The 18,362-nt window shown below is 42.1% G+C and overlaps 1 long non-coding RNA gene across 1 annotated transcript; it reads right to left on the bottom strand.

Annotated features, from left to right (window-relative positions):
• Positions 1-4,267: 4,267 nt before the first annotated feature.
• Positions 4,268-5,924, bottom strand: LOC122221174. The gene is made up of 2 exons (XR_006203117.1): positions 5,819-5,924; positions 4,268-4,563 (listed from the first exon to the last, which is right to left on the bottom strand). It is a non-coding gene; the product is annotated as an uncharacterized LOC122221174 (long non-coding RNA).
• Positions 5,925-18,362: the final 12,438 nt, after the last annotated feature.

Below are 18,362 nucleotides of genomic sequence, written 5' to 3' on the forward strand. Positions count from 1 at the left end.
GAGAGAGAGAGGGAGACACAGAATCCGAAGCAGGCTCAAAATCACCAACTGTGATATCATGACCTGAGCCGAAGTTGGACATTTAACCGACTGAGCCAATCCAGATGCCGCTGGGAAAGTTTTCTTCATACAATGTTCTGTGATGTCCTTGGCCTCTAGTTGTTTAGATATTATGTAGATCTCTATTCTTTTCTTCCTCTAGTTGTGACAATTCTCATAGCATTTTTTGGCCCCAATACTATCTTACACAGTGCCCATGTAGATACTGAAATCATGTTATGGTATTCAGTGGCCGTCTAGATGACCCAGAATCTGCAAACATTAGTATTATTTTAAATAGGCATCAAATGACAAGACCTGAAAGTCCTCATGGAGCATTCACAGATGCCTGAAGGTGAGTGTACAGCTCCCGGCTCGAGAAGCCCGAGCTAGCTGGCTCAAGCATATGTTGAATGAACCTCAGAGACACTGGAAATGCTGCTGTTCTCAGCACCAATTACATAGTTACTTAGTAGTTTCTTAAAAGCTATCTCTAAATGCCATTTGAAGAGTTGTTCTTATTTCTATGCCCCAGAACTCAGTTCAAAATGTTTTCCTCTTAGCTTGTTGATTACCCACAGACCAAAAATCTATGCCCAGGTCCACCCTTAGTTCTTCCTCCCAAAGTTCCCATCAGACATGTCATATGCCTTGTCCCCCTCTCACACATGCCTCCTTGTTATGGGTACAGAGGTCCTGAGTCACCTTCCTTCCACAGCTCCATACTCTGGCTCCCCCACTTTGCAATGAAGCTCTCCAACAGGCCATTGTGCACATTTCCCAGGCACACTAAGCACAAAATGTTCCTTTCTTCCCTTAAAAAGTCAATCACTATTTCCTCCATGATTCCTGTGCTGTAGAGTTGAGTGTGAACACTCACTGCAGTCTAGGCATGTCCTCTTATGTCAAACAATTGTCAAATACAGTAAAACCTTGGTTTGTGAGCATAATTTGTTCCAGAAACATGCTTGTAATCCAAAGCACTTGTATATCAAAGCAAATTTTCCCGTAAGAAATAATGGAAACTCAGATGGTTGTTCCACGACCCAAAAATATTCATATAAAAATGATCACAGTACTGTAATATAATACAAAATAATAAAGAGAAACAAATTAACCTGCACTTACGTTTGAAAACCTTTGTGGCTGGTGTGAGGGAGACACGAGAGGAGAGTTACTGTGTAGGATGACTTTCACTATCACTAGTGCACTAACACAATCACTGCTGTCTATCGGCTCAATGGAATCTTTCACTTTTCGTGCAACTTTAACGAAGAACCTATCTAGTGACACTTGCTTTTGCCTCCTTTTGAGGATTTTGTGGAAATTAGATATTGCATTGTTGTTAAATATATTCATTACTCGCACGGCTACAGCCTTATTCAGGTGGTGCTTTTCTACAAAATTTTGTTTCCCACATTTTACACATCTCCCCAATCTCATATTGAAAGTGAGGAATTCTCTGCCTTTTTCTCCTCCTCTGCAGACGAGATACAGATGTGGACTTCTTATAAAATCTTGCAATTTCGGCCACTCGCGTACCTCGTTGGTACCTCTTGATGATTTCCTTCTTAACTTCCACCATAATCATCTCCTTCTTCTTATTGCCTTTCTTTTCAAGCTCTTTCTGCATAGGGGCCATTTTATATGCTCGTATGGGTGTTAACTGCAGTATAGTATTAAACTCTTGTCAGATACTATATTTAAATAATATATTTAATTAAAAACTGGCAATAAGGCAGCAGAGGAAAGGGTCTATATCTGCAGGCAGCCTGACCTAGGATGAAACAAAGCATTCCTAAGCTTTTTGTGTGAAAAAGCAAAGGACCGTCCATAGGTGCTTTGAAGTGACAAAAAATACACTAGCGCCCATTGTGGGCACCTTCCAACATTCTGAAAAATCACTGATTTCTGCCAAACACCATGGCCTGAGACTGAGCATCTGAGCATGGGAGACAGTCACCCATGATCCTGCAGTGGGAGAGAGTGAGAACCTTTGGCTCAGTTGTGATCATGTGACGTTTGGCATCACGTACTACTTGTATTGCAAGACATCGCTTATTTATCAAGTTAGAATTTATTAGAAATGTTTGCTGGTCCTGCAGAACCCTCGCAGAGCAAGTTACTCGCAATCCAAGGTTTTACTGTATTTAGTTCCCGCTCTTCCACTTACTAACTGTGTGAACTGGGCAAATCACTTAACCTTCTGAGCCTCGGTGTTCCCAACTACAAAGTAGTAATGATACGCCATGCACTGCCTGTTGTGTGGAGTTTTGATAATGAAGGATGTGAAAGTATTTTGAAAATTGTAAAGTGCTAGTCAAAGGCAAGCTGAAGGACTGATCCATATCAGCAAAGTCACAGGATATAAAATCAATGCACAGAAATCGGTTGCATTCCTATACACCAATAATGAAGCAACAGAAAGAGAAACCAAGGAATCGCTCCCATTTACAGTTGCACCAAAACCCATAAAATACCTAGAAATAAACATAACAAAGAGGTGAAAAATCTATACACTGAAAACTATAGAAAGCTTATGAAAGAAACTGAAGACACACACACACACACAAATGGAAAAATATTCCATGCTCCTGGATTGGAAGAACAGTGTTAAAGTGTTGATACTACCCAAAGCAATCTACGTATTCAATGCAATCCTTATCAAAATAACACCAGCATTCTTCACGGAACTAGAACAAACCATCCTAAAATCTGTATGGAACCAGAAAAGACCCCAAATAGCCAAAGCAATCCTGAAAAAGAAAACCAAGTTTGGAGGCATCACAATTCTGGACTTCAAGATGTATTCCAAAGCTGTAATCATCAAGGTAGTATGGTACTGGCACAAAAACAGACACCCAGATCAATGGAACAGAATAGAGAACCTGGAAATGGACCCACAAACATATGGCCAACTAATCTTTGACAAAGCAGGAAAGAATATCCAATGGAATAACGACAGTCTCTTCAGCAAGTGGTGCTGGGAAAACTGGACAGCGACATGCAGAAGAATGAACCTGGACCGCTTTCTTACACCATACAAAAAAATAAACTCAAAATGGATGAAAGACCTCAATGTAAGACAGGAAGCCATCAAAATCCTCGAGGAGATAGCAGGCAAAAACCTCTTTGACCTTGGCTGCAGCAACTTCTTACTCAACACATCTCTGGCAGCAAGAGAAACAAAAGCAAAAATGAACTATTGGGACCTCATCAAAATAAAAACTTCTGCACAGCGAAGGAAACAATCAGCAAAACTAAAAGGCAACTGACGGAATGGGAGAAGATATTTGCAAATGACATATCAGATAAAGGGTTAGTATCCAAAATCTATAGAGAATTTACCAAACTCAACACCCAAAAAACAAATAATCCAGTGAAGAAATGGGCAAAAGACATGAATAGACATTTCTCCAAAGAAGACATCCAGATGGCCACCCAACACATGAAAAAATGCTCAACATCACTCATCATCAGGGAAAATCACAATCAGATACCACCTCACACCTGTCAGAATGGCTAACATGAACAACTCAGGCAACAACAGATGTTGGCGAGGATGCAGAGAAAGAGGATCTCTTTTGCATGCTGGTGGGAATGCAAGCTGGTGCAGCCACTCTGGAAAACAGTATGGAGGTTCCTCAAAAAGTTAAAAATAGAACTACTCTAGGACCCAGCAATTGCACTACTAGGTATTTATCCAAGGGATACAAGTGTGCTGTTTCGAAGGGGTTCATGCACCCCAATGTTTATAGCAGTGCTATCAACAATAGTCAAAGCATGGAAAGAGCCCAAATGTCCACCGACAGATAAATGGATAAAGAAGATGTGGTATATACAATGTAGTATGACTCGGCAATCAAAAAGAATGAAATCTTGCCATTTGTAACTACGTGGATGGAACTGGAGGGTATTATGCTAAGTGAAATTAGTCAGTCAGAGAAAGACAAATATCATATGACTTCACTCATATGAGGACTTTAAGACACACAACAGATGAACACAAGGGAAGGGAAGCAAAAATAACATAAAAACAGGGAGGGGGACAAAACATAAAAGACTCTTAAATATAGAGAACAAACAGAGGGTTGCTGGAGGGGTTGTGGGAGGGGGGATGGGCTAAATGTAAGGGGCATTAAGGAATCTACTCCTGAAGTCATTGTATTTGCTAGCTAGGATGTAAATTAAACAATAAACAAATAAAAAAAAAACAGAGGCAAGTTGGTAGTAAGACCGACATTGACATATTTAATAGCCACTTTATGATTCCTCCCATTGAGGCTGGACAAGAGTGTCATCTCAGCCCAATTAACATATTGAGGATGTAGGAACACAAGATTCTTAAAGAGAGGATTTTTTTTTTTCTCTGCAAGATGTTTGCTTCTTCTAGTTGCAGTATATCGTGTTTGAATGTTGTGGTGCTTGATGAAATTTTTTGGCAACCTACGACTGATGGAAATGAGAAATCACTTGCCTCTCCAAGTAGATCATAACTGCCTCCTTGTTCCAAAAAGAGGTGCTCTGCAGAGTAAATAGTTTCAACTTAAAAATAGGACATCTGCACCCTGAAAGGCCAGGCTTCTTCTTATAATGTAACCATATTTAAGACAACTTGGAAATAAATAAAAATAACCCAGAATCCTACTATCTGAATACAACTTTTTGTGTATTTGCCCATTACTGTCCAGTAGTTGTCATCCCAAAACACAGATAGCTTAAGATAGCTGTAATTATAATGTACACACCATTTGGTATTCTACCCTTTTCCATTTAACATTATAGCAAACATTTGTCCATGTTTCTACATAGCCTCCATGTTTATCACTGTAATGGCAAAATAATATCCCATGAAATTAGTTAATCATAATCCCCTTTGGGTCAGAATTTACATTGTCTCCAGGTTTTTCTTTTGCTACTGTTACTAATGCTGCAATGGAGAGCTTCTTAAACATAGCTTTTTGCCTAATTGAAAAATAAATTCTCACGGGTAGAACTATTTCCTCAAAGGGTATGAAAAATCTTTAGGATTCTTGCAAATATATTTTTATTGCTTTCCAAAAGGATTTCCCTATTTATAATGCCAATAGATGTATTTGATTTCATTGCAAACATTCCAGGATTGAGCAATTTATTATAAAATTTTACCAATTTAAGAGGTATAAAATGCTTAGAGTTGATTTACTTTTATCAATTAAAAAAAATTTTTAGTAAACATACAGTGCAATATTGGCTTCAAGAGTAGAATTCAGTGATTCATCACTTACATACAACACCCAGTGCGCATCACAAGTATCCTCCTTAGTACCCATCACCCATCTGGCCCATCTCCCACCCACCTCCCTCCATCAACCCTCAGTTTGTTCTCTGTCTTTAAGAGTCTCTTGTGGTTTGTTTCCCTTTTTTCTCACCTCCCCCATATGTTCATCTGTTTTGTTTCTTAAATTCCACATATGAGTGAAATCACATGGTATTTAAAGGAAAGACAATTTTCAAGGACTGCTTTTCAATTTTTTTAACATTTATTTATTTTTGAGAGACAGAGCACAAACAGGGGAGGGGCAGAGAGAGAGGGAGACACAGACTCAGAAGCAGGCTCCAGGCTCTGAGCTGTCAGCACAGAGCCCGACGCGGAGCATGAACTCTTGAACCATGAGATAATGACATGAGGGGAAGTCAGGCGCTTAACCAACTGAGCCACCTAGGCACCCTTAAAGGACTACTTTTTAGAGGAGAAAGTTTGGGTACCAAGAAGAGAAATCCAGGAAGCAGACAGTACCTTTCTTTAACACTTTGCCCACCCCAAGAAGGTGAGAAAATGAGCTGGTTCCCAACCTCTGCTTCAGAGGATGAGAACAGCCGGGCCTGCCCTGGAACCACATCACATTCGGGCTTCCGGTATGTCATAAAGGAACAGTCCTGCAATAGTTTACATACTTGCTGGAACTCACCAATAGAGGGTTTCAGTTTCCTGGAACTTCAAAACCAGCAAATACAAGTTACAAATATTCCAGGAAGGGATATAGGTTTGGCAATGTGAAAGTTGATTATCACCCAAATACTGGCATCTAGACCTAGTCAGAAGGAATTTTCAGGCAAACAGAATCTGGTGTGATGTTTATTGCTGCTTAGAGGGAGCCAGGCCTCCTAGCTTTGCTACTTGCACAAATTCGCAAGAGAACTTGAGGGTGGCAAAAGCCTACTGTAGTTTTCTCAGTTTCACTTTGCCCATTTGCTAAATGCATTGCCTGAGAGAAGTGCTATGAAACATGTGAAATGGAATCTTGGAAATAACTCTGACGGTCTCAGATAGAAGTGACAATTTTAATTATGAAAGCTTGCTCCATTAAAGAAAAATCAGATACCCTTTTTACTATTTCATATGCTGGCTGAGATATTCTTTTTTTAAGTTTATTTTTATTTATTTTGAGAGAGAAATAGGAAGTAGGGGAAGGGCAGAAAGTGAAGGAGAGAGAGAGAGAGAGAGAGAGAGAGAGAGAGAGACAGAGAATCTCAAGGAGGTTCCGTGCTGTCAGTGCAGAGCCCAATGAGGGGCTCAAACTCATTAACCATGAGACCTAAGCCGAAACCAAGAGTCAGATGCTTAACGAACTGAGCCACCCAGGTGCCCATCTGGCTCAGATATTCTTCACAAAACACACAAAAAATGACTTGAGCCTTAATTTCAATAGACTCAAAAGCAGTAGCAAAATATAAAGGGGAACACTTTACTGAAAAAAAATTCTTTTAATTGTTAAAAATGTTAAGGTAAGCAGAGGTGATTTCATGCATGTAGAGACGTTTCCTTTTCCCTGGTTTGCCCTTTACATATTTAATTTTTTTTCTCATAAGGTAGATTGTAGAGGGAAAAAAATCTTATTTCATCTTAAAAACAACTGTGTGAAGCAGGTATTGTTGTCTTCATTTTATAGATGAGGACACGGACACACAGAAGAGCAGGGCCTTGCCTCCAAGGTCACACAGCTCAGAGTGTGCCTCTACTCTCCTCTTCGAGCCCTTCTGCTTCAGCTGAGGGTTTGCTCTCCCTGCATTTGAAATTGAGCAAAGGCTGATGTTCTTCTACCCAGGTTATAAAGGAGGTCTGGGAAAGACAGCGACGAAGATCCTGAGAAACTGCACGAAGGTGGGGAGAAGCCCTCGGGTGGAGAATGTGTGAACAGCAGGTGGCAGCAGCGTCCTTGGAGTTGTGGTTATCCTCTGAGTCCTTGGAAAGCAAGGTCAATGCGCACCATGGAAGGCACGGATCTAATGCCTGACCTCTGCTCTCTGATCTGTCTCCCGTCCTTCATCCACCTCCTGCTGAGCCAAGCGGACTGTCTGACACCTATTAAGGTGTTTCCCTTTCTCTGCAGTGTATCCCTGAGGAACCAGGGGAGGAAGACTGGGGAAAATGACCCAGAAGTCATTTGTAATGGAAAGGCTCCATCCAGATAATTAATGTCATGTACAGTTGTATGATGGCGGCATGTTGCCCTCTCTGATCCTTGACATCCTGTTCTGAAAAATGGGGATAATAATGGCCACCTGTCTCACAGGGTCATTGATTGAAGAAATATGATACGTGCAAATCTTTGGAACAGTACAGTGAATACAACTCATGCTGCTCATTAGTACTATTCTTTGTAGATGGCTTTTTCATTTGCAAGGGCTTTCGTGCCTATCATTCCATTCCATCCTCCCTCCATACTCTGAGATGCAGATATTATGTCCGTTTAACAGAGAAGGACTCAGGTTGAGTCAGAGGAAGTAAAAGTTAGCATGAACTTTGAAGTCAGACAGAGGAAGTCAGATTCCTCTGAAGTGTGGGAACACATGCAAGTTAATGAATGCTTCAGAGCCTCGGTTTCTTTTTCTGTATAATGGTGATAATATCATCTACCTTCTGTGTTTGTTATGAGGGTTAAATAAAATAACATATGTGAAGGTCTCTGGTGTAGTTCCTCTTACATAAGGAACACTTAAAATTATTAGAACTATGCCTTAGGGTCAAACATACAGAAGGCACCCCTCACAATCCCACCACCCAGAATTAACTCTGTTATTATTGCGGTGTGCTGTTTTTCCCCTCAGTGCTTATATGTAACATGGCTGAGATCACATCACGTATGGAGATGCAACCTGTCCCTAAGCAAGTGGCAGAGCTGGGCTGGCTCCAGGTCCAAGCTGTCCTGTGTAATCACTGGTCTACACTGCCTCTCTGATGTTAAGGCTTATTACATGGCTTTGGAGAAACTGATGAAAAAATGTTTAAATGTTTTAAGTTTGAAAGTATACACTTAGATTCAAAAGCACGTAAAGAAGCCAGAAGTAGCCAAAACAGTCCTATCATATGGTTAAAGGCTAGAATTTTGCCTGGAAAAGTTGTGTTTGATGTGGAAAAAAATTAACATCTGCATATTTCTGTTTAGCCAACATGTTGTTAAAATATTACTGCTGGAGTCGTTACAATTACAATGAATAAATTTGGTAAAACTAATAAAGCAGTCATTTGACAACACTGATTAAATTGACAAATTGAGTGAATTGATCATTCAACAGATTGAGTTTTGGGGTACACTGACTTTTGGCAAATTGGCTTGCATCTATCGGTCATGGAGTAGTATTGTTGAGTAATGAATATCTGAATGAATGAATGAATGCACTGAATCTTGTTATAAACGAAATGATCTTCCCTTCTAAAACTCAGTGACTTTTCAGTGTACAGGTTCAATACAATCCCTCTCAAAATACCAACAACATTTTTCACAAAACTAGAACAAATAATACTAAAATTTGTATGGAACCACAAAAGATCCTGAACAGCCAAAGCAGTCTTGAGAAAGAAGAACAAAGCTGGAGGTATCACGATCCCAGATTTCAAGATAAACTACAGAGCTGTAGTAATCAAAATAGTACAACACTAGCACAAAAAATAGACACATAGATCAATAGAACAGAGAGACCCCAGAAATAAACCCACGACTATATAGTCAGTTAATCTATGACAAAGGAGGCAAGAATATACATGGGGAATATACAATGGGGAAAAGACAGTCTTTTCAATAAATGGTGCTGGGGAAAGTGGATGCCTACATGCAAAAGAATGAAACTGAGCCATTTTCTAACACCATACACAAAAAATAAACTCAAAATGAATTAGAGACCTAAATATGAGACCTGATACTATAAAAATCCTAGAAGAGAAGAGAACACAGGGAGTAATTTCTCTGACACTGGCCATAGCAATTTTTCTAGATATCTCTCCTAAGGCAAAGGAAATAGAAGCTAAAATAAACTATTGGGGCTATATCAAAATCAAAAGCTTTTGCACAGCAAAGGAAATCATCAACAAAGCAAAAAGACAACCTACTGAATGGGAGAAGATATTTGCTAATGATATTTATGATAAGGAGTTAATATCCAAAATATATAAGGAACTTACACAACTCAGCACACACACATACAGAAAAAAAAAAACAATCCAACGAAAAAGAGCAGAGGACCTGAATAGACATTTTTCCAAAGAAGACATACAGGTGGCCAGTAGACACATGAAAAGATGCTCGACATCACTAATCATCAGGGAAATACAAATCAAAACCACAATGAGAGATCACTTTACATCAGTTAAGATGCTACAATAAAAAAGCAAGAAATAACATGTTGGCAAAGATGTGGAGAAAAAGGAACCCTTGTGAAAGGTTGGTAGGAACATAAATTGGTACAGTCACTGTGGAAAACAGTATGGAGGTTCTTGAAAAAATTAAAAATAGGAATACCATATGATCCAGTAATTCCATTATTGGGTATTTACCCAGGGAAAACAAAAACAGTAACTTGAAACGATAATATGCACCCCTATGTTTATTGCAGCATTATTTACAATAGCCAAGATGTGGAAGAGTCCATGAACAGATGAATGGACAGGGAAAATGTGACACACACACACACACACACACACACACACACACAATAATATTACACAGCCATACAGAGGATGAGAGCATGCCATCTGAGACAATATGGAAGGACCTAGTGGGTATTATAGAAAGTAAAATAAGTAAGACAGAGAAAGACAAATATCATATGATTCCACTCATAAGTGGAATGTAAGAAAGAAAGCCAAATGAATAAACAAACAAAAAGCAGGATCATAACAAACTAATGGTTCCTAGAGGGTAGGGTTTGGGGGGTTGGGCCAAATGAGTAAAGGGGAGAGGGACATACGGCCTCCATTTACCGAATGACTAAGTCTTGGGAATAAAAGCGCAGCATAAGGAATATGGTCAGTGATCTTGTAATAGTGACGTAATGGGACAGATGGTAGCTATACTTGGGGTGAACATAGCATCATGTATATATTTGTCAAATCACTAAGCTGTACACGTGAAACTAATGTAACATTATGTGTCAACTATTCTCATATTAGAAGAGAGAGAGAGAGAGAGAGAGAGAGAGAGACAGATCAGATTTGTGGTCACCAGAGGTGGAAGAAGGAGAGAGGCAATAGGATGGTGGTCAGAAGGTCCAAACTCCCAGTAATCGGATAAGCAAGTACGGGAGACGTAACATACAAAACGATGACTAGAGCTAACAGTGCTGTATGATGTACAGGAAAGTTGTTAAGAGAATAAAGCCTAAGAGTTCTTGTCATAAGGGGGAAATTTTTTCCTTTCGTCTTTTTTTCTTATTGTATTGATATGAGAAGATGGACGCTAGCTGAACCTACTATGGTGATCATTTCACAATATATGTGAATCAAACCAACATGCTATACACCTTAGACTTACATGGTGATGTATGTCAATTATTTCTCAATAAAAGTGGAAAATAAAAAAATAATAAAATGGTGCACACACACACACACACACACACACACGCACACACACACAAATTCAATGAGTTTACATGATGTCAGCATTTTAAGAGCCTTGAAAGTTTCCTGAGACAGAAATTCTGGTTCTAGAATCATGTTGTGTGGACTTCTGCTCCAAATCCATGCCGATGGCCTTGGTTGGTTGCTCAGCATCCACCAGTGTTTCCCGGTGGTTCAGGGTAGAAGCCCACACACTGTGGGCTTGGAGTCAGAGGAACCAGGTTCCGACCTCATTCGGCTCACCCAGAGCCAGCCCCAGAACACTGGCCAGCCGGCTCATCCTTGAACTGTTTCCTCATCTGTAAAATGGGCATAATTCTGAAGCCTGCACCCTTCCCTTGTTCCTGGCATGACTGTCAAAATCAAATGAAATATTTAAGTGTTCTCTGGGAGCAGGGAAGTGCTAGATGGATGTGAGTTCATTATTGTGAAGCAATTAGACCTCAGGGTCCAAAGTGCACTGGTGTGGTGAGGAAGGGGTAGGATCTTCCTGGGGAAGGAGGGCCTGGCCTGCTCTCTCCTTTGCTCTTTGGCCTTGCCCTTCTGGTCACTGACACCCGGGACAGAGAGACGCATAGACCTATTAAACTGCCCCCCACAGGTCATCTGCCTGTGAAGAGCAGACAAACAGCAGCGGCCTCATAACCAGCGCCTCTCCCCTGGACACTTCAGGCTGAGGTTGTCTGTGCAGAGCCACTGCAGGAGGGGTGAGGAGAGCAGCCTGGCCTCTCCCACAGTCACTCCTGGGCCCGCAAGGGCTGCTGATGCCCCCCTGGTCTGGCCCTTCCCTCTCACCACAGCGCTGAAGCCAGCCTGTCAGTGTTCCGAGCTAATGTCTACCGGCCACCTTTGCTGACTCACAGAAAGAAACCTGCAGTCAAGGACACCTCACTGGGGAGGGCCGAGGAAGGGACAGAACACAGCTGGGTGTGCCAAGAGAGCCTGGGAACACCAAAGACAAAAGAATGGTAGTGGCGGGGAGTGGGGGGAGAAGTCTAGAAAGCACTGTTTTCTTGTCTCCTCCCTTTTCTCAAGTGCAAGAGTGAAAAAGGAGAGGAAGGGCATTCTTCAAAGGGAAAAAGCAACCAGGGTGGGCTTTCAGTGCTTGCATGGGTGACAGTACACAGGCACTGCCATCAGGAGACCTACCATCGCTCAGTGAGGCTGCGGGCTGGCCGGTTCAGGCCAGAGGCCCTCCAGCAGCTTCTCGCCTCACAGCCAGGCCGCCTGACCTGCGCAGGCCTCTTGCTAGCAGCCAACCAGTAACATATCACCCACTCATTCTGGCTTACTTTCTCTTTCGTGACTTGTATCAGCCCTAGCATAGGCTCAATGTAGCAGTTCGCTATATGTGTAAGGTACTTCTTTCCAGAAAGCGTCACACCCACCATCTGAAAGCTTGTACACTGGAGGTCACAGGGTTTAAAGCACTTCGGTATAGATAGACTGTGAACTGAAAGGTTCTGAGGTTACTCACTGCAGTGATTATCTCGTATCAGCTGGGACCTCCATCTTACCCCTTGGAGATCTGGTTCGACTTGTCCTGAACCCCAGTTCCAAGGCCTGTGACCAGGGTGAGTTTTCGCCTATAACAGGCCCCAGGCCCTTTCAATTAATTTTGGAATTCACATTCCACATCATAGCAAACACGTTAGAATATATCCATATTTCACATTAAATACAAAATGTTTGCTAGGCAAAAAAAAAAAAAAAAAAAAATCAATCAATCAAAATGAGTTTTGTTTTCGAAATTATTTAGCTACTAGTCATTCATTTACTATATGATTATGATATCTAGGCTGTCATCAGACATGCACAGGAAATTTTATAGGGTGAGAATATCAAACCATAGTATTACTTTCAAATACAAAGGATTTATAAATACGAAATTTAAAATTGCAGTTGACATAATTACATGTTTTATAGATGTTTAAATAAAATGCTTTACTTTCAATTTTATACTTTTCTCCTGTGTTTAGACCCGGTCATTGTTTTTCTCATATGTTTTCACGGGCCCTTGAAAACCGTACATCTGCCAGAGGCCCTGTACGAATGGGGGCTGCAGACGAGGTGGCCTTGCTGGAGGTTGCTAAAAGCCTTCCCAAGATTTTGGCCTGCCCCTCACCTCATTTCTAGCATCCTTCTGATTCCTTTCTCCTGTATAGCTGCTCATGCTTTGGTTTCAGCTGGTATGAAAACTGGGCACAAAGCTCCTTCAATGTCTCCTATAAAATACCTCTTGGCATTTTTTGGTATTCGGTATTCACCTCTTGGTGGAATCCTGGATCAGGGCTGGTCACCAGAAAGACTGAGGATAATCAGAAGCTTGGATCGTTCAGCCTCAAAGCCCTTTCTCTGAAGAGGGCAGGGGGCTGGAAATGGAGTTAATAACCAACCATGCCTACATGATGAAGCCTCCATAAAAATTCCTATAATACCAGCTTTGGGGTTTGGGGGACTTCTGTGTTGTTGAACACACCTACATGCTGAGATGGTGCCCTACTCCACCTCCTTCCTCCTCAGGAGCCCTCTGGATCTTGCCTTATGCATGTCTTCATCTGCCTCTTCACTCATTACCTTTACTATGTCGTTTATCATAAACTGGTAAAACCTAACTCCTTCCCTGATTTCTGTGAGCTATTCTAGCAAATTATTGAAGCCAAGGAGGGGATCATGGGAGCTCTATTTCTAGCCAATTGGTCAGAAGTACAGGTAACAGCCTAGGACTTAGGATTGGCACTTTAAGTGGGCTCAGTCTCGCGGGATTGAGCCCTTCACCTATGGGAGCTGATGCCAACTCCAGGTAGATAGTGTCAGAACTGAACTGAATTGTAGGACACCCAGCTAGCATCGGAGAATTGCCTGAAGTGTGGAAAACCCACACGTCTGGTGTCAGAAGTGTTGCAGGCATGGTAGTGCGTTGATTTGATCATTTTGGTCAGATTCAGAGTTTCTTCACATCAGGAAAAGATTGGGGATTCTTTGTGTAAGGGTATTTCACAACATATAACACATTACACTATGAAAACAGGGAGATGGAAAAGTTTACCGAGGCAGGCAGAATGAAAACAAGCCGTTTCCCATTAAGTCTCTTCAGTTTGCATCCTGAAGGTGGAGCTGACTTTTAAACTTGCCCACCAGCAATGTGGAGTGTGGCTGGAAGGCGCCCATGCTGCTACCGCCCTGTGGGTTCTCATACAGTACTTGGCTGTGACACTCTAAGGTAAGAAGGGAGAATGGAGCTTCAAGGCTCATACTGGTGAGACCAACGAAATCCCTCTGGCAAATCCAGGAAAATCTAGAATTCCAGAGGGCCAGGGGGAAATCACAACTTTCAGACTGGGATCAAACTTCATCAACTTTCATAACTGGGAGATGATGTCTAACTTGCAAATCCCTGTGCTGCCAAATGAAGCCAAGTTCACTTTCCTTGAGGTTGACCAACTGCAAAATAGAAGTATGGGGAGGGAGTACATGTGGGGATGTGGGGGCCAGAATAACAATCCCATCTTTTCTCGTAAGCTTGAAGGGGGGTGGTTGGGAGACGACGAGAGAAATACCCATTCTAGAATTCCTATTCTTGTTTGTTCCTGTCCTGTCCTCCCCACCTTCCTCCTCCTTCCCAACACACACACACACACACACACACACACACACACACACACACACACTCCTTGCAGCATGGAAACCATTTAGCTGCAGACAGATGACTTCCCAGGCATACTGTTGGGAGTACCTAGAGTAAATCACTTCCTTCTCTATCCCCGGTAAAGGTCTCTTTCTTGCTTAAATCATAATTCAAACAGTCTGCCTCCAGTGAGCTGAGACTGAGATAAAGTGCACCAGCACCAACTGCCTGAGCTCCAAGAATTAGGAACAAGACAAGATAAAGAGAAGGTGCCTTTGGGGTAATGCAGTGCCTGCTTCAGACAAACCTGACCATCAAAACTGAGAGAGAGAACGTTTTCACTTCTCTAAACCTAAATAATTATTTTAAGTAGAAATATAAAAAATATTTTAAAATATGATTTTATGGGGCACCTGGGTGGCTCAGTTGGTTAAGTGTCTGGCTCTGGATTTTGGTTCAGGTCATGATCTCATGATTCGTGGGATCGAGCCCCGGGTCGGGCTTTGCACTGAAAGCACAGAGCCTGCTTGCGATTCTCTCTCTCTCTGCCCCTTCCCTGCTTGCTCTCTCTCAAAAATAAATAAACTTTAAAAATATGATTTTATTTATAAGATTTCTATTTACACAAAACTTTCTAGGAATCTACATATCACATGAGTGTCATTTCCTCACTAAAATTAGATTATATCCAGTGATTTTTATAAAAACTATTGGAACAAGCTGATGGGATAAGTATAAGAGCCTTCCGTTAGAGTAGACAGGCAGCAAACTTGTCCTGTAAAAAGCCAGATAGTAAATATTTTAGACTTTTGGAACATAAGTCTCTGTTACAACTACTCAACTCCATAGCTGTAGCACAAAAGCGGCCCTAGACATCACATCAATGAATGGATGTGAGTGTTCCAGTAAAACTATAAACACCGACATGTGAATCTCATATACTTTTCACATAACATGAACTATCATTCTTCCTGTGAATTTTTTTCAGCCATTAAAAAATTTAAAAATCATTCTCAGTTCTCAGGTTGTACACAAATAGGTGGTGGGTTGAATTTGGCCCATAGGTGATACTATGCCTTGTTTATAAAATTCCCAGGACACAAATATAATGAAGGTAATGTTGTGTTTTTGGTTAATGTAATCCATTCCCTATGGTTCTGGTATTTTAAAATAAGACAAGTGGTAAGCAAAAAGAAAGTTAAAGGAATAAATTATTAATACAGGAATTTCAAGAAGAAAAGTATTTTCAAGAAGGTTCCTCATTTGACACTTTGTAAAACAAGTATTGACTTTTCCTTCAGACAGGATGGATTTCACCTCTATAAAGTTAAATAGACTTTTATTGACCTGTATTATATTTCATATAAAGACAATGAAAAAAACAGTTCCTGCCTTTTGACAAGGGGCAACTGCTCGTAAATAATCAAAGGTCCTTTCTATTTAATAATAGTATCCAACCATTCATTGAACAAAGCATGTGTTGAACACCTACTTCATGCTAGGTCTTGGCTTAGGTGCCAGAAATTCCAAGATAAATAAATTCCAAAGATGTTTATTGCAAGTGACTTTCTTCCTCACTTCACTTAGTTCTTATCTTATTTTCTTGAGGAAAACCAGAGGCAGGAGGTATGGAGGGTCTAGCTGGCTGTCCCAGATGGAATATCAAAGTGGGAAACCAGAGCGTGACTACTACCTACCTTAGCAGGGCTGGGACTAGCGTGAGATGAGTGAGACCTCGAGGGTATAAAGGTCAAGGCAGCCTCACACACAAGTGCTGCATGACCTTGAGAATGAGCACCTCCTTATATCTTGCACCCAGGTTCTCTCAGTTGCCTCACCCTAGTCCTGGCTTGTGCTTTAGCTCCCTCAAAGCCCTGCTGTGGTCCTGGGAGGGCTGGAATATAGGCCTTGATGGGTTTGGGCTACCTCATGTTCACGTCCCCTTCCTAAGATGTCCCAATTTCCTCATGAGGAATTCCTCCTTTCTCAAGGTAGTCTTGTGGAAGCCTCCCCTGCCACCCCCGCCCCAGCCTCACCTTCAGGGCCTAGGATGGTGTGAGGGTCTGAGCTTGGTGTGGGCATCACGTCTTCCCTTCCCGGACTGTGACTTCTGAGCTGAATGAGTTGTTTTCTGTTTTCTTCTCACCACCCACATGACATCTACAGCCTTTCTGAGTGATGCCAATGTCACATTCCAAGCCACACCTCAGAGCCCTGCTGTTCCAACTGTGGTCCACAGACCAGCCATGCTGGCATCACCTGGAGCTGGTGAGAAATACAGATCCTCTAGCCTGCCCCAGACCACAGTCAGAATCTGCACTTTGACAAGATTCCAGGTGATTCCCGTGCTCATTTAAAAGTGGGAAATCTATTGTATAACTTTCCCCCACCTTCCTCCCCTTGGGTTTCACAGCCACAAGGGCCTGGGAAAGGGCCTTCCTGGGAAGTGCACAGCTTGCTGAAACTCAAGAAGGCTCAGCGCTGGCCCTCCCCTTCCAAATGGGCTTGCTCTCTGAGGAATCCTCAGCCCAGGGCTCCTTAGACCCATTCATCCAGTCTCCACTGGATGGCTGACACTAAAATAAAAATATAGGCATTGACTTCAGAAAATGGTGACAGTACCACCCTTTGAATCAGCCTCTCTCCAGAGATGCTCCTCCCCTTTAAAAGTTTGGGGTGGTGAGGGGCGCTTTGGTGGCTCCATTGGTTAAGCGTCCAACTTCGGCTCAGGTCATGATCTCACGGTTCGTGAGTTTGAGCCCCGCATTGGGTTCCATACTGACAGAGTCTGGAGCCTGCTTTGGATTCTGTGTCTCCCTCTCTCTCTGCCCCTACCCGATCCACACTCTGGCTCTCTCTCAAAAATAAATAAACATTAAAAAAAAAGGTTTGGGGTGGTGGGTGCAGGAGACTCAGGAAGCTACTTCAAAGGGTGAAATTTCCCTATAAATTCCCTGAGACTGACACAGGATGGTGGATGGTGTTGGTTCTCTTAGAGAAGGGGCCTGCTCTGTCTTCCTTTCAGAATGGGCCAGGGGTGAAGAAAGGGCATTAACAACCCTACTATTTCCTGATAGCCTGCCATGTACCAGGCCTGGACAAATTTGACCTTTCATTCTTTTTAAAAAAAAATTTTTTTTTAATGTTTATTTATTTTTGAGACAGAGAGAGACAGAGCATGAACGGGGGAGGGTCAGAGAGAGGGAGACACAGAATCCGAAACAGGCTCCAGGCTCTGAGCTGTCAGCACAGAGCCCGACGCGGGCCTCGAACTCACGGACCGCGAGATCATGACCTGAGCCGAAGATGGCCGCTTAACCGACTGAGCCACCCAGGCGCCCCAACCTTTCATTCTTTAACACAACCACAAAGGACAGGCTTTCACAGAAGAGGAAAGTGAAATTCACAGAGCACAAGTAACTTGCCTCAAATTTCCCAGTTGTTAGCTGGGGAGAACTCCAGAGATAGAACAGGTTTTATCAGTGGTGCAGACTCACAAAAACACATGAAAACATAACACATAAGATGTAACTGTGGTTGGCATTTGCCCCATGTGGGTAGTGATGACGACTCTGGGTATGGGTGTGTGTGAACGTGCATTGGGGGAAGGTGGGATGGGGTCCTCAGGAGAGTCAAAGGCACAGGTGAGAAGCTTGGAGAGGAACCCAGCTCCTCGTGATGGTGGGCCATGGCATTGGTGAGATACGTAGTTGGCTTCAGATACCGTTCACACATTTATAATTCAAAATAAAATATCACTATAAAATAAGTGGCAATAGACCAAGGATACTCAAATTTTTCCAATGATGACTGCATCAA

This window comes from Panthera leo, chromosome B3, assembly GCF_018350215.1.
Source record: "Panthera leo isolate Ple1 chromosome B3, P.leo_Ple1_pat1.1, whole genome shotgun sequence".
Taxonomy (NCBI): domain Eukaryota; kingdom Metazoa; phylum Chordata; class Mammalia; order Carnivora; family Felidae; genus Panthera; species Panthera leo.